The sequence below is a fragment of the Thamnophis elegans genome, chromosome 10 (assembly GCF_009769535.1).
Source record: "Thamnophis elegans isolate rThaEle1 chromosome 10, rThaEle1.pri, whole genome shotgun sequence".
Taxonomy (NCBI): domain Eukaryota; kingdom Metazoa; phylum Chordata; class Lepidosauria; order Squamata; family Colubridae; genus Thamnophis; species Thamnophis elegans.
In genome coordinates, this window is record NC_045550.1 from 65753408 (window position 1) to 65768160 (window position 14753).

At 50.5% G+C, this 14753-nt stretch overlaps 9 non-coding genes across 9 annotated transcripts; all 9 read right to left on the reverse strand.

Annotated features, from left to right (window-relative positions):
- Positions 1-4201: 4201 nt before the first annotated feature.
- On the reverse strand, positions 4202-4320 carry LOC116514468. The gene has a single exon (XR_004256112.1). It is a non-coding gene; the product is annotated as a 5S ribosomal RNA (ribosomal RNA).
- Positions 4321-5364: 1044 nt separating this feature from the next.
- Positions 5365-5483, reverse strand: LOC116514474. The gene has a single exon (XR_004256116.1). It is a non-coding gene; the product is annotated as a 5S ribosomal RNA (ribosomal RNA).
- A 1045-nt stretch (positions 5484-6528) lies between these two features.
- On the reverse strand, positions 6529-6647 carry LOC116514486. The gene has a single exon (XR_004256124.1). It is a non-coding gene; the product is annotated as a 5S ribosomal RNA (ribosomal RNA).
- A 1044-nt stretch (positions 6648-7691) lies between these two features.
- LOC116514496 lies at positions 7692-7810 on the reverse strand. The gene has a single exon (XR_004256134.1). It is a non-coding gene; the product is annotated as a 5S ribosomal RNA (ribosomal RNA).
- A 1045-nt stretch (positions 7811-8855) lies between these two features.
- On the reverse strand, positions 8856-8974 carry LOC116514453. The gene has a single exon (XR_004256098.1). It is a non-coding gene; the product is annotated as a 5S ribosomal RNA (ribosomal RNA).
- Positions 8975-10018: 1044 nt separating this feature from the next.
- On the reverse strand, positions 10019-10137 carry LOC116514454. The gene has a single exon (XR_004256099.1). It is a non-coding gene; the product is annotated as a 5S ribosomal RNA (ribosomal RNA).
- Positions 10138-11181: 1044 nt separating this feature from the next.
- Positions 11182-11300, reverse strand: LOC116514455. Its single transcript, XR_004256100.1, has one exon. It is a non-coding gene; the product is annotated as a 5S ribosomal RNA (ribosomal RNA).
- Positions 11301-12344: 1044 nt separating this feature from the next.
- Positions 12345-12463, reverse strand: LOC116514456. The gene has a single exon (XR_004256101.1). It is a non-coding gene; the product is annotated as a 5S ribosomal RNA (ribosomal RNA).
- Positions 12464-13507: 1044 nt separating this feature from the next.
- On the reverse strand, positions 13508-13626 carry LOC116514457. Its single transcript, XR_004256102.1, has one exon. It is a non-coding gene; the product is annotated as a 5S ribosomal RNA (ribosomal RNA).
- Positions 13627-14753: the final 1127 nt, after the last annotated feature.

The window sequence follows — 14753 nt, forward strand, 5'->3', positions numbered from 1 at the left end:
CTTGTAAAATGGGGCAAAACTCACTTAACAAATGTCTCAACAACAGAATGTTTGGGATCAATTGCAGCAGTAAGTCGAGGACTACCTGTATTGTATTTTAGCTGATGTCAGATAGAATAACTGACTTTTAGAATCTCTGCCTCCAGAATCTCTGCCTCCAGAAGTTGTGGGAGCTTCATCACTGGAAGCTTTGACGAGGAGGCTGGACAGCCATCTGTCAGAAATGGTATAGGGTGTCCTACTTGAGCAGGGGGTTGGACTAGATGACCTACAAGGTCCCTTCCAACTCAGTTATTCTCTTATTCTATAGTCGAGCTTGACTCTTGCATTACATGGGCAAGGTTAACCGCCAATTCTCATTTCTCAGGGTAGTTTACATTCCTGGCGATTTTGGGTTATCTTGGTTTCCCATTTCCTTGTAAATGAGGACATGTGACATAGCTGTATTTTTTGGAGTATAAGACGCACTCCCCCCTCCTAAAAGAGAGTGAAAATTTGGGTGTGTTTTATACATCAAATGTACCCCCCCACTTTTGACCTCCGCCTTCCAGCAATTTGCCTTGCAGCAAAGAGCCAGTTTCAGTTTCAGCACAGCAATGTCTCCCGACCATCAGCTGTTTCAGGCTGCAAGGATTGCCACAAGCTGTTTGCTTCAAGGAGGCAAATTGCTGGGAGGCAGAGGCAGTTTTTTTCCCTTATGCTAATTAGGCTAAACTGAAACTGAAACAGGCTGTTTGCTGCAAGGAGGTAAGTCAGTAATTATAAATGCTTATAAAATGTTCAAATTATTAGACTTATTTTTTAAAGACTGCTTTATTATTGTTCTAGACAACAACAAAATGAAGAAGCTTTTAAAAATAAATGCTTGATCTGAAGACGCCCAGTGCTATTGTAACTTCTGTTAAACAGAGAATAACCTATACTTCCAGAAAGCAACATCAATTTTAACAGCAACTGTACAAGTATAGTCTGAAATGTAACAGTATCCTGTTGTAGTATTAAGATAAGGCAGCTGAGTTAGACCCTGACTTAGTCATGTTTGGAGTAGATATATTTAAATAATCAGGAGTTAGTATGACTACATTTAAGAAAACTTTCTGGCATTCATATAATGTACATTTTTCCAATTTCTCCGTACCAGTTGGAATGGGATCCAGAACTCACTACTGGTCAGTACTGTTTACTGCTTGCTACAAGCAGGCAAATTGCTGGATGGCAGAGGCAGACTTCCCCCCCCTTGTTTTCCTCCCCAAAAGCTAGGTGCATCTTATACTTAGGAGTGTCGTATACTCCGAAAAATACGGTATTTGTGTGGGCTGTTATTTTGCTATTATCCCATATCTTGTTCAGTAGTATACTGAAATCTAAAAAATATAGAATGCAATCAAAATCGTAAAAAACAAAATCTGATAAAGTTACCAAGATACTTAAAAGCCCTGGATGAAGAGAGAAAGCTATAAAAATGTATCAGATTTCAGAGAAGTACTGCAGTTCTAGGCCAAATTCCATAGCATACCTATAAACCAGTATAGTATTGTGATGAAGATGCTGGCCTAGAAACCAGGAGATTGGGAATTCTAGCTTTCTTTAGGCAGGAAAGTTGGCTGAGTGACTTTGGGCTAGACAGTCTCTCTCAGCTCAAAATTACAGATAATCCTTGGTTTACAATCATTTGTTTAGTGACCGAAGTTACAACAGCATTGAAAAAAGTGACCTATGACTGTTTTATCGCACATTGCATCATCCCTGTGGTCATGTGATCAAAAGTCAGATGTTTGGCAACTGACATGTATTTAGGACAGTTGGGTTCTGGAATCATATGATCACCTTTTGCGACTTTCTGACAAGCAAAGTAATTGGGGGAAGCCACTTTAACAGATTAACAGAGTTGAACCTTTCATTTAATAATTGCGTTACTAACTAAACAACTGAAATGATTTGCTTAACAACCGGCAAAAAAGGTCGTAAAATGGGGCAAAGTGTCACTTAACAACTGTCTTGCTTTTGCAAATTAAAACTCTTTATTCCTATACATTTATATTGAGAATATGCAAATGTCATGGGATCGCGATCCAAAATTTTATCCCACAAAACATCAGCATTCTACTTTCTCAAACATTTTGAGGCCAAATCTGGAATTGTATATGTTGATTAAGTAATACATGGCCTGTCCAACAGCAGGGCATGAGTGTTCTCCATGGGTTTTTAATGTTCTGACGTTGCCCTAGCAACTCTAATCTTGCATGGAAATATTAAACAGTAGAAGGTGCAAAATGACAAGAATCTGTTAATCCACAGACTGCCCGAAGGGAAGAAGATGTTCTACTGGAAGGACATGACTTGCTGTCCCAAAGGTGCTTTCAAAAGGCAACTTGTCTTTTGTTGTTTTTCTTGTTTTTTTTCTTGTTTTTTAAACTAAAGAAGCTTCTATGATGAGAATTGAAATGTCTTCAAAAAAAAGGAAAGTAAGACCAGTTGCCTTTTGAAAAACACCTTTTGGAAGACCAATACTCAGTTCACTGAGGACTACTACAGACATAATATCAATTTCTGTGATAGTGTTTTAAGTATCAAATGTTAGTCTTGTACCAGTAAGTAAGAAAATACTCCAAATACTTCTTGTGGCCCACCAGCAGCCAGTGGATTTGGACAGTGAGGAGGTTAGGAGGATCCTGGGCCAGGGATCCTGGAGTCTGAGGAAGGCTCTGATGAGGGCTTTGTGTCGGAGGCAGAGAGGGGGCCAGGGCTGTATGCCAGTTATCAGTTGCCTTCAGATTCAGACATCAGTGAGGCAGAAGAACAGCTGGAGCCTGTTCCCGATGTGCGCATGTGCAGAGCTGCCAGGAGAAGGGAACAGCTGAGGAACAAGGGTCGAATTGGGAGTAAGGCCACAGGGGGATGATGAATGGCCCCTCCCAGAGGGAATAAAAGAGGAGTGAAAGAGGAATGGAGGTTGCAGGGGACAATAAGTTTGCTTAATTGGTTCATGATTCTTCAAGGCTCCTTGCCAAGTTTTGCAGATATTGATTGGCCTGGCAGCTCACCAAGCCAGATAAGGTCTGTGACTATAAATCCTCCCTTGAAAGACTTTGCTGGATGTGATTGAGAAGATTTCACAGTCAATTTATAAAATTGTTTTTTATTGGGACCAGGAGTTTACTTCAGGCCGTTGAGAAGCCTCTTTCAGAACAATACTAGCATAAAACCTGTACATCCAAGCAACCAAGTAATTCTGTTCCACACCAGGAAAACAATATTCTGAAAGTATAACGTTGGACAGTAACTCTCTTTCAGAAGAGAGACCACCAGCCTTACAGGGTTGTGAAAAACAGGGAGGAAAGATGACTACATAGGATTGCTGCAAAAAGTGATTTACGAAAATAAAGGGGTGATATAATCTTCATAACAAAACACAGGGCTTCATTCTCTTTAACACACAACAATAGGCAAAGTCTTAAAACTGGCAGAAAATGGATGGAACAGATGGTACGGGGGAAGAGGGGAAAGAGGGAAAAAAAGAGGAAAGAAGCAGGTTGGGAAAAGAACCAGGGACAACAATCTACAGCACCCAGTATTCAGGAGGACTCGCATCCAAGTACTAAATAGGCTTGACCCTACTTAGATTACAAAATCAGATGGGATCGGGTGCCCTTCCGACAGTCATAATAAATGCAACTAGTATTGCAGGAGGGTCATGGGCGGGACTGGGAGTGGTAAAAGCAGGGTTGCATTCTGTTTCCCAGGCTGCAAGTGGCACCAAAAGACTCAAAAAAGGTCAAAAGCCTAAAGCACCTGGTCTTGATGAAAACTGCACCGTCCCAGAGTTGTGCGATGGTCCTTGGTACTCTTCCCATCGGGCGTCCGACAGATAAAGTCAACGCGGCTGGCAGATTCGCTTAAAGACAGATGATTCACGTGTGAACGGCTGTAATTCTAGTCATCACTGTGGCAAAGATGCAATTCACTTCGCAAGCCCCCCCTTGCTTAGAAAGGGAAAGGTAGAGGTGAAGTGCCGTGGCAAATCAAGGGCTACCTGCCTATCTCAAAAGGAAGCTCGCAAGCTTTGACTGACTGGGCGGCCATGGAGTATTGCGGGAGGGGCACGGGAGGGTCTGGGTGTGTTAAAAGCAGGTTTGCGTTCTGTTTGCCAGGCTGCAAGTGGCACCAAAAGTCTCAAAAAAGGGCAGCAAAAAGGGGCAAAAGCCTACAGCACCCGGTATTCCCAGGCGGTCTCCCATCCAAGTACTAACCAGGCCTGACCCTGCTTAGCTTCCGAGATCAGACGGGATCAGGCGCTTTCAGGGTAGTATGGCCGTAGACAGCACTCAAGCTGCTTGCCGCTGCCTTTAAGCACCCAGCAGCGCCCCCTGTTCGAGCCCTCGTAGGGAATCCGACGCAGGCTCTCCTCCGATTGCCACAGGCCCATCCCTCCTCCTTTGCCTGCCGCTCAGCCTGTCTCTACCGTACACACCGGCTCCCTGCGTTCCGACGGAACATGCAGCTCAAATGCAGCTGCCAGACACTCTGCGCTTCAGGGCAGGCCGTTCCCGCTCTGGCCAAGCAGAGACAAAAGCCAGCTGCCAATCAGATCTTGATCACGGGAGCAGGCCGGCAGAAGGAGCGTGGAAGTCAAGTCATGACTTAAAACCTTTTCTCTCTCCTTGGAGGATTTCTTAGTTCTTTTCGCGTCGCCTATACGTTTGGGTTTTTGAAACCGTACTTTCACTTTCCAGAATTCATGTACATGTAAATAGGAATAGACACGTATAGGTCCACGCACAATTGCACATACAATATATACACAGCTAGCCCTTGACTCGAAACCGCTAATCCGGTGACAGTACAAATGCACCCCGGCACTGTAAAAAGGGTTGTATGACCGGTTTCCTCCCCACCTACGACCGTTGCAACTTCCCCACGGCCAGGTGATCCACATTCGGGGTACGGGCGACTGGCATGTCGTGATGAAAACTGCACCGTCCCAGAGTTGTGCGATGGTCCTTGGTACTCTTCCCATCGGGCGTCCGACAGATAAAGTCAACGCGGCTGGCAGATTCGCTTAAAGACAGATGATTCACGTGTGAACGGCTGTAATTCTAGTCATCACTGTGGCAAAGATGCAATTCACTTCGCAAGCCCCCCCTTGCTTAGAAAGGGAAAGGTAGAGGTGAAGTGCCGTGGCAAATCAAGGGCTACCTGCCTATCTCAAAAGGAAGCTCGCAAGCTTTGACTGACTGGGCGGCCATGGAGTATTGCGGGAGGGGCACGGGAGGGTCTGGATGTGTTAAAAGCAGGTTTGCGTTCTGTTTGCCAGGCTGCAAGTGGCACCAAAAGTCTCAAAAAAGGGCAGCAAAAAGGGGCAAAAGCCTACAGCACCCGGTATTCCCAGGCGGTCTCCCATCCAAGTACTAACCAGGCCTGACCCTGCTTAGCTTCCGAGATCAGACGGGATCGGGCGCTTTCAGGGTAGTATGGCCGTAGACAGCACTCAAGCTGCTTGCCGCTGCCTTTAAGCACCCAGCAGCGCCCCCTGTTCGAGCCCTCGTAGGGAATCCGACGCAGGCTCTCCTCCGATTGCCACAGGCCCATCCCTCCTCCTTTGCCTGCCGCTCAGCCTGTCTCTACCGTACACACAGGCTCCCTCCGTTCCGACGGAACATGCAGCTCAAATGCAGCTGCCAGACACTCTGCGCTTCAGGGCAGGCAGTTCCCGCTCTGGCCAAGCAGAGACAAAAGCCAGCTGCCAATCAGATCTTGATCACGGGAGCAGGCCGGCAGAAGGAGCGTGGAAGTCAAGTCATGACTTAAAACCTTTTCTCTCTCCTTGGAGGATTTCTTAGTTCTTTTCGCGTCGCCTATACGTTTGGGTTTTTGAAACCGTACTTTCACTTTCCAGAATTCATGTACATGTAAATAGGTAGAGACACGTATAGGTCCACGCACAATTGCACATACAATATATACACAGCTAGCCCTTGACTCGAAACCGCTAATCCGGTGACAGTACAAATGCACCCCGGGCACTGTAAAAAGGGTTGTATGACCGGTTTCCTCCCCACCTACGACCGTTGCAACTTCCCCACGGCCAGGTGATCCACATTCGGGGTACGGGCGACTGGCATGTCTTGATGAAAACTGCACCGTCCCAGAGTTGTGCGATGGTCCTTGGTACTCTTCCCATCGGGCGTCCGACAGATAAAGTCAACGCGGCTGGCAGATTCGCTTAAAGACAGATGATTCACGTGTGAACGGCTGTAATTCTAGTCATCACTGTGGCAAAGATACAATTCACTTCGCAAGCCCCCCCTTGCTTAGAAAGGGAAAGGTAGAGGTGAAGTGCCGTGGCAAATCAAGGGCTACCTGCCTATCTCAAAAGGAAGCTCGCAAGCTTTGACTGACTGGGCGGCCATGGAGTATTGCGGGAGGGGCACGGGAGGGTCTGGGTGTGTTAAAAGCAGGTTTGCGTTCTGTTTGCCAGGCTGCAAGTGGCACCAAAAGTCTCAAAAAAGGGCAGCAAAAAGGGGCAAAAGCCTACAGCACCCGGTATTCCCAGGCGGTCTCCCATCCAAGTACTAACCAGGCCTGACCCTGCTTAGCTTCCGAGATCAGACGGGATCGGGCGCTTTCAGGGTAGTATGGCCGTAGACAGCACTCAAGCTGCTTGCCGCTGCCTTTAAGCACCCAGCAGCGCCCCCTGTTCGAGCCCTCGTAGGGAATCCGACGCAGGCTCTCCTCCGATTGCCACAGGCCCATCCCTCCTCCTTTGCCTGCCGCTCAGCCTGTCTCTACCGTACACACCGGCTCCCTGCGTTCCGACGGAACATGCAGCTCAAATGCAGCTGCCACACACTCTGCGCTTCAGGGCAGGCCGTTCCCGCTCTGGCCAAGCAGAGACAAAAGCCAGCTGCCAATCAGATCTTGATCACGGGAGCAGGCCGGCAGAAGGAGCGTGGAAGTCAAGTCATGACTTAAAACCTTTTCTCTCTCCTTGGAGGATTTCTTAGTTCTTTTCGCGTCGCCTATACGTTTGGGTTTTTGAAACCGTACTTTCACTTTCCAGAATTCATGTACATGTAAATAGGTAGAGACACGTATAGGTCCACGCACAATTGCACATACAATATATACACAGCTAGCCCTTGACTCGAAACCGCTAATCCGGTGACAGTACAAATGCACCCCGGCACTGTAAAAAGGGTTGTATGACCGGTTTCCTCCCCACCTACGACCGTTGCAACTTCCCCACGGCCAGGTGATCCACATTCGGGGTACGGGCGACTGGCATGTCTTGATGAAAACTGCACCGTCCCAGAGTTGTGCGATGGTCCTTGGTACTCTTCCCATCGGGCGTCCGACAGATAAAGTCAACGCGGCTGGCAGATTCGCTTAAAGACAGATGATTCACGTGTGAACGGCTGTAATTCTAGTCATCACTGTGGCAAAGATGCAATTCACTTCGCAAGCCCCCCCTTGCTTAGAAAGGGAAAGGTAGAGGTGAAGTGCCGTGGCAAATCAAGGGCTACCTGCCTATCTCAAAAGGAAGCTCGCAAGCTTTGACTGACTGGGCGGCCATGGAGTATTGCGGGAGGGGCACGGGAGGGTCTGGGTGTGTTAAAAGCAGGTTTGCGTTCTGTTTGCCAGGCTGCAAGTGGCACCAAAAGTCTCAAAAAAGGGCAGCAAAAAGGGGCAAAAGCCTACAGCACCCGGTATTCCCAGGCGGTCTCCCATCCAAGTACTAACCAGGCCTGACCCTGCTTAGCTTCCGAGATCAGACGGGATCGGGCGCTTTCAGGGTAGTATGGCCGTAGACAGCACTCAAGCTGCTTGCCGCTGCCTTTAAGCACCCAGCAGCGCCCCCTGTTCGAGCCCTCGTAGGGAATCCGACGCAGGCTCTCCTCCGATTGCCACAGGCCCATCCCTCCTCCTTTGCCTGCCGCTCAGCCTGTCTCTACCGTACACACCGGCTCCCTGCGTTCCGACGGAACATGCAGCTCAAATGCAGCTGCCAGACACTCTGCCCTTCAGGGCAGGCCGTTCCCGCTCTGGCCAAGCAGAGACAAAAGCCAGCTGCCAATCAGATCTTGATCACGGGAGCAGGCCGGCAGAAGGAGCGTGGAAGTCAAGTCATGACTTAAAACCTTTTCTCTCTCCTTGGAGGATTTCTTAGTTCTTTTCGCGTCGCCTATACGTTTGGGTTTTTGAAACCGTACTTTCACTTTCCAGAATTCATGTACATGTAAATAGGTAGAGACACATATAGGTCCACGCACAATTGCACATACAATATATACACAGCTAGCCCTTGACTCGAAACCGCTAATCCGGTGACAGTACAAATGCACCCCGGCACTGTAAAAAGGGTTGTATGACCGGTTTCCTCCCCACCTACGACCTGTTGCAACTTCCCCACGGCCAGGTGATCCACATTCGGGGTACGGGCGACTGGCATGTCTTGATGAAAACTGCACCGTCCCAGAGTTGTGCGATGGTCCTTGGTACTCTTCCCATCGGGCGTCCGACAGATAAAGTCAACGCGGCTGGCAGATTCGCTTAAAGACAGATGATTCACGTGTGAACGGCTGTAATTCTAGTCATCACTGTGGCAAAGATGCAATTCACTTCGCAAGCCCCCCCTTGCTTAGAAAGGGAAAGGTAGAGGTGAAGTGCCGTGGCAAATCAAGGGCTACCTGCCTATCTCAAAAGGAAGCTCGCAAGCTTTGACTGACTGGGCGGCCATGGAGTATTGCGGGAGGGGCACGGGAGGGTCTGGGTGTGTTAAAAGCAGGGTTGCGTTCTGTTTGCCAGGCTGCAAGTGGCACCAAAAGTCTCAAAAAAGGGCAGCAAAAAGGGGCAAAAGCCTACAGCACCCGGTATTCCCAGGCGGTCTCCCATCCAAGTACTAACCAGGCCTGACCCTGCTTAGCTTCCGAGATCAGACGGGATCGGGCGCTTTCAGGGTAGTATGGCCGTAGACAGCACTCAAGCTGCTTGCCGCTGCCTTTAAGCACCCAGCAGCGCCCCCTGTTCGAGCCCTCGTAGGGAATCCGACGCAGGTTCTCCTCCGATTGCCACAGGCCCATCCCTCCTCCTTTGCCTGCCGCTCAACCTGTCTCTACCGTACACACAGGCTCCCTCCGTTCCGACGGAACATGCAGCTCAAATGCAGCTGCCAGACACTCTGCGCTTCAGGGCAGGCAGTTCCCGCTCTGGCCAAGCAGAGACAAAAGCCAGCTGCCAATCAGATCTTGATCACGGGAGCAGGCCGGCAGAAGGAGCGTGGAAGTCAAGTCATGACTTAAAACCTTTTCTCTCTCCTTGGAGGATTTCTTAGTTCTTTTCGCGTCGCCTATACGTTTGGGTTTTTGAAACCGTACTTTCACTTTCCAGAATTCATGTACATGTAAATAGGTAGAGACACGTATAGGTCCACGCACAATTGCACATACAATATATACACAGCTAGCCCTTGACTCGAAACCGCTAATCCGGTGACAGTACAAATGCACCCCGGCACTGTAAAAAGGGTTGTATGACCGGTTTCCTCCCCACCTACGACCGTTGCAACTTCCCCACGGCCAGGTGATCCACATTCGGGGTACGGGCGACTGGCATGTCTTGATGAAAACTGCACCGTCCCAGAGTTGTGCGATGGTCCTTGGTACTCTTCCCATCGGGCGTCCGACAGATAAAGTCAACGCGGCTGGCAGATTCGCTTAAAGACAGATGATTCACGTGTGAACGGCTGTAATTCTAGTCATCACTGTGGCAAAGATGCAATTCACTTCGCAAGCCCCCCCTTGCTTAGAAAGGGAAAGGTAGAGGTGAAGTGCCGTGGCAAATCAAGGGCTACCTGCCTATCTCAAAAGGAAGCTCGCAAGCTTTGACTGACTGGGCGGCCATGGAGTATTGCGGGAGGGGCACGGGAGGGTCTGGGTGTGTTAAAAGCAGGGTTGCGTTCTGTTTGCCAGGCTGCAAGTGGCACCAAAAGTCTCAAAAAAGGGCAGCAAAAAGGGGCAAAAGCCTACAGCACCCGGTATTCCCAGGCGGTCTCCCATCCAAGTACTAACCAGGCCTGACCCTGCTTAGCTTCCGAGATCAGACGGGATCGGGCGCTTTCAGGGTAGTATGGCCGTAGACAGCACTCAAGCTGCTTGCCGCTGCCTTTAAGCACCCAGCAGCGACCCCTGTTCGAGCCCTCGTAGGGAATCCGACGCAGGCTCTCCTCCGATTGCCACAGGCCCATCCCTCCTCCTTTGCCTGCCGCTCAGCCTGTCTCTACCGTACACACCGGCTCCCTGCGTTCCGACGGAACATGCAGCTCAAATGCAGCTGCCAGACACTCTGCGCTTCAGGGCAGGCCGTTCCCGCTCTGGCCAAGCAGAGACAAAAGCCAGCTGCCAATCAGATCTTGATCACGGGAGCAGGCCGGCAGAAGGAGCGTGGAAGTCAAGTCATGACTTAAAACCTTTTCTCTCTCCTTGGAGGATTTCTTAGTTCTTTTCGCGTCGCCTATACGTTTGGGTTTTTGAAACCGTACTTTCACTTTCCAGAATTCATGTACATGTAAATAGGTAGAGACACGTATAGGTCCACGCACAATTGCACATACAATATATACACAGCTAGCCCTTGACTCGAAACCGCTAATCCGGTGACAGTACAAATGCACCCCGGCACTGTAAAAAGGGTTGTATGACCGGTTTCCTCCCCACCTACGACCGTTGCAACTTCCCCACGGCCAGGTGATCCACATTCGGGGTACGGGCGACTGGCATGTCTTGATGAAAACTGCACCGTCCCAGAGTTGTGCGATGGTCCTTGGTACTCTTCCCATCGGGCGTCCGACAGATAAAGTCAACGCGGCTGGCAGATTCGCTTAAAGACAGATGATTCACGTGTGAACGGCTGTAATTCTAGTCATCACTGTGGCAAAGATGCAATTCACTTCGCAAGCCCCCCCTTGCTTAGAAAGGGAAAGGTAGAGGTGAAGTGCCGTGGCAAATCAAGGGCTACCTGCCTATCTCAAAAGGAAGCTCGCAAGCTTTGACTGACTGGGCGGCCATGGAGTATTGCGGGAGGGGCACGGGAGGGTCTGGGTGTGTTAAAAGCAGGTTTGCGTTCTGTTTGCCAGGCTGCAAGTGTCACCAAAAGTCTCAAAAAAGGGCAGCAAAAAGGGGCAAAAGCCTACAGCACCCGGTATTCCCAGGCGGTCTCCCATCCAAGTACTAACCAGGCCTGACCCTGCTTAGCTTCCGAGATCAGACGGGATCGGGCGCTTTCAGGGTAGTATGGCCGTAGACAGCACTCAAGCTGCTTGCCGCTGCCTTTAAGCACCCAGCAGCGCCCCCTGTTCGAGCCCTCGTAGGGAATCCGACGCAGGCTCTCCTCCGATTGCCACAGGCCCATCCCTCCTCCTTTGCCTGCCGCTCAGCCTGTCTCTACCGTACACACCGGCTCCCTGCGTTCCGACGGAACATGCAGCTCAAATGCAGCTGCCAGACACTCTGCGCTTCAGGGCAGGCCGTTCCCGCTCTGGCCAAGCAGAGACAAAAGCCAGCTGCCAATCAGATCTTGATCACGGGAGCAGGCCGGCAGAAGGAGCGTGGAAGTCAAGTCATGACTTAAAACCTTTTCTCTCTCCTTGGAGGATTTCTTAGTTCTTTTCGCGTCGCCTATACGTTTGGGTTTTTGAAACCGTACTTTCACTTTCCAGAATTCATGTACATGTAAATAGGTAGAGACACGTATAGGTCCACGCACAATTGCACATACAATATATACACAGCTAGCCCTTGACTCGAAACCGCTAATCCGGTGACAGTACAAATGCACCCCGGCACTGTAAAAAGGGTTGTATGACCGGTTTCCTCCCCACCTACGACCGTTGCAACTTCCCCACGGCCAGGTGATCCACATTCGGGGTACGGGCGACTGGCATGTCTTGATGAAAACTGCACCGTCCCAGAGTTGTGCGATGGTCCTTGGTACTCTTCCCATCGGGCGTCCGACAGATAAAGTCAACGCGGCTGGCAGATTCGCTTAAAGACAGATGATTCACGTGTGAACGGCTGTAATTCTAGTCATCACTGTGGCAAAGATGCAATTCACTTCGCAAGCCCCCCCTTGCTTAGAAAGGGAAAGGTAGAGGTGAAGTGCCGTGGCAAATCAAGGGCTACCTGCCTATCTCAAAAGGAAGCTCGCAAGCTTTGACTGACTGGGCGGCCATGGAGTATTGCGGGAGGGGCACGGGAGGGTCTGGGTGTGTTAAAAGCAGGGTTGCGTTCTGTTTGCCAGGCTGCAAGTGGCACCAAAAGTCTCAAAAAAGGGCAGCAAAAAGGGGCAAAAGCCTACAGCACCCGGTATTCCCAGGCGGTCTCCCATCCAAGTACTAACCAGGCCTGACCCTGCTTAGCTTCCGAGATCAGACGGGATCGGGCGCTTTCAGGGTAGTATGGCCGTAGACAGCACTCAAGCTGCTTGCCGCTGCCTTTAAGCACCCAGCAGCGCCCCCTGTTCGAGCCCTCGTAGGGAATCCGACGCAGGCTCTCCTCCGATTGCCACAGGCCCATCCCTCCTCCTTTGCCTGCCGCTCAGCCTGTCTCTACCGTACACACCGGCTCCCTGCGTTCCGACGGAACATGCAGCTCAAATGCAGCTGCCAGACACTCTGCCCTTCAGGGCAGGCCGTTCCCGCTCTGGCCAAGCAGAGACAAAAGCCAGCTGCCAATCAGATCTTGATCACGGGAGCAGGCCGGCAGAAGGAGCGTGGAAGTCAAGTCATGACTTAAAACCTTTTCTCTCTCCTTGGAGGATTTCTTAGTTCTTTTCGCGTCGCCTATACGTTTGGGTTTTTGAAACCGTACTTTCACTTTCCAGAATTCATGTACATGTAAATAGGTAGAGACACGTATAGGTCCACGCACAATTGCACATACAATATATACACAGCTAGCCCTTGACTCGAAACCGCTAATCCGGTGACAGTACAAATGCACCCCGGCACTGTAAAAAGGGTTGTATGACCGGTTTCCTCCCCACCTACGACCGTTGCAACTTCCCCACGGCCAGGTGATCCACATTCGGGGTACGGGCGACTGGCATGTCTTGATGAAAACTGCACCGTCCCAGAGTTGTGCGATGGTCCTTGGTACTCTTCCCATCGGGCGTCCGACAGATAAAGTCAACGCGGCTGGCAGATTCGCTTAAAGACAGATGATTCACGTGTGAACGGCTGTAATTCTAGTCATCACTGTGGCAAAGATGCAATTCACTTCGCAAGCCCCCCCTTGCTTAGAAAGGGAAAGGTAGAGGTGAAGTGCCGTGGCAAATCAAGGGCTACCTGCCTATCTCAAAAGGAAGCTCGCAAGCTTTGACTGACTGGGCGGCCATGGAGTATTGCGGGAGGGGCACGGGAGGGTCTGGGTGTGTTAAAAGCAGGGTTGCGTTCTGTTTGCCAGGCTGCAAGTGTCACCAAAAGTCTCAAAAAAGGGCAGCAAAAAGGGGCAAAAGCCTACAGCACCCGGTATTCCCAGGCGGTCTCCCATCCAAGTACTAACCAGGCCTGACCCTGCTTAGCTTCCGAGATCAGACGGGATCGGGCGCTTTCAGGGTAGTATGGCCGTAGACAGCACTCAAGCTGCTTGCCGCTGCCTTTAAGCACCCAGCAGCGCCCCCTGTTCGAGCCCTCGTAGGGAATCCGACGCAGGCTCTCCTCCGATTGCCACAGGCCCATCCCTCCTCCTTTGCCTGCCGCTCAGCCTGTCTCTACCGTACACACCGGCTCCCTGCGTTCCGACGGAACATGCAGCTCAAATGCAGCTGCCAGACACTCTGCCCTTCAGGGCAGGCCGTTCCCGCTCTGGCCAAGCAGAGACAAAAGCCAGCTGCCAATCAGATCTTGATCACGGGAGCAGGCCGGCAGAAGGAGCGTGGAAGTCAAGTCATGACTTAAAACCTTTTCTCTCTCCTTGGAGGATTTCTTAGTTCTTTTCGCGTCGCCTATACGTTTGGGTTTTTGAAACCGTACTTTCACTTTCCAGAATTCATGTACATGTAAATAGGTAGAGACACGTATAGGTCCACGCACAATTGCACATACAATATATACACAGCTAGCCCTTGACTCGAAACCGCTAATCCGGTGACAGTACAAATGCACCCCGGCACTGTAAAAAGGGTTGTATGACCGGTTTCCTCCCCACCTACGACCGTTGCAACTTCCCCACGGCCAGGTGATCCACATTCGGGGTACGGGCGACTGGCATGTCTTGATGAAAACTGCACCGTCCCAGAGTTGTGCGATGGTCCTTGGTACTCTTCCCATCGGGCGTCCGACAGATAAAGTCAACGCGGCTGGCAGATTCGCTTAAAGACAGATGATTCACGTGTGAACGGCTGTAATTCTAGTCATCACTGTGGCAAAGATGCAATTCACTTCGCAAGCCCCCCCTTGCTTAGAAAGGGAAAGGTAGAGGTGAAGTGCCGTGGCAAATCAAGGGCTACCTGCCTATCTCAAAAGGAAGCTCGCAAGCTTTGACTGACTGGGCGGCCATGGAGTATTGCGGGAGGGGCACGGGAGGGTCTGGGTGTGTTAAAAGCAGGGTTGCGTTCTGTTTGCCAGGCTGCAAGTGGCACCAAAAGTCTCAAAAAAGGGCAGCAAAAAGGGGCAAAAGCCTACAGCACCCGGTATTCCCAGGCGGTCTCCCATCCAAGTACTAACCAGGCCTGACCCTGCTTAGCTTCCGAGATCAGAC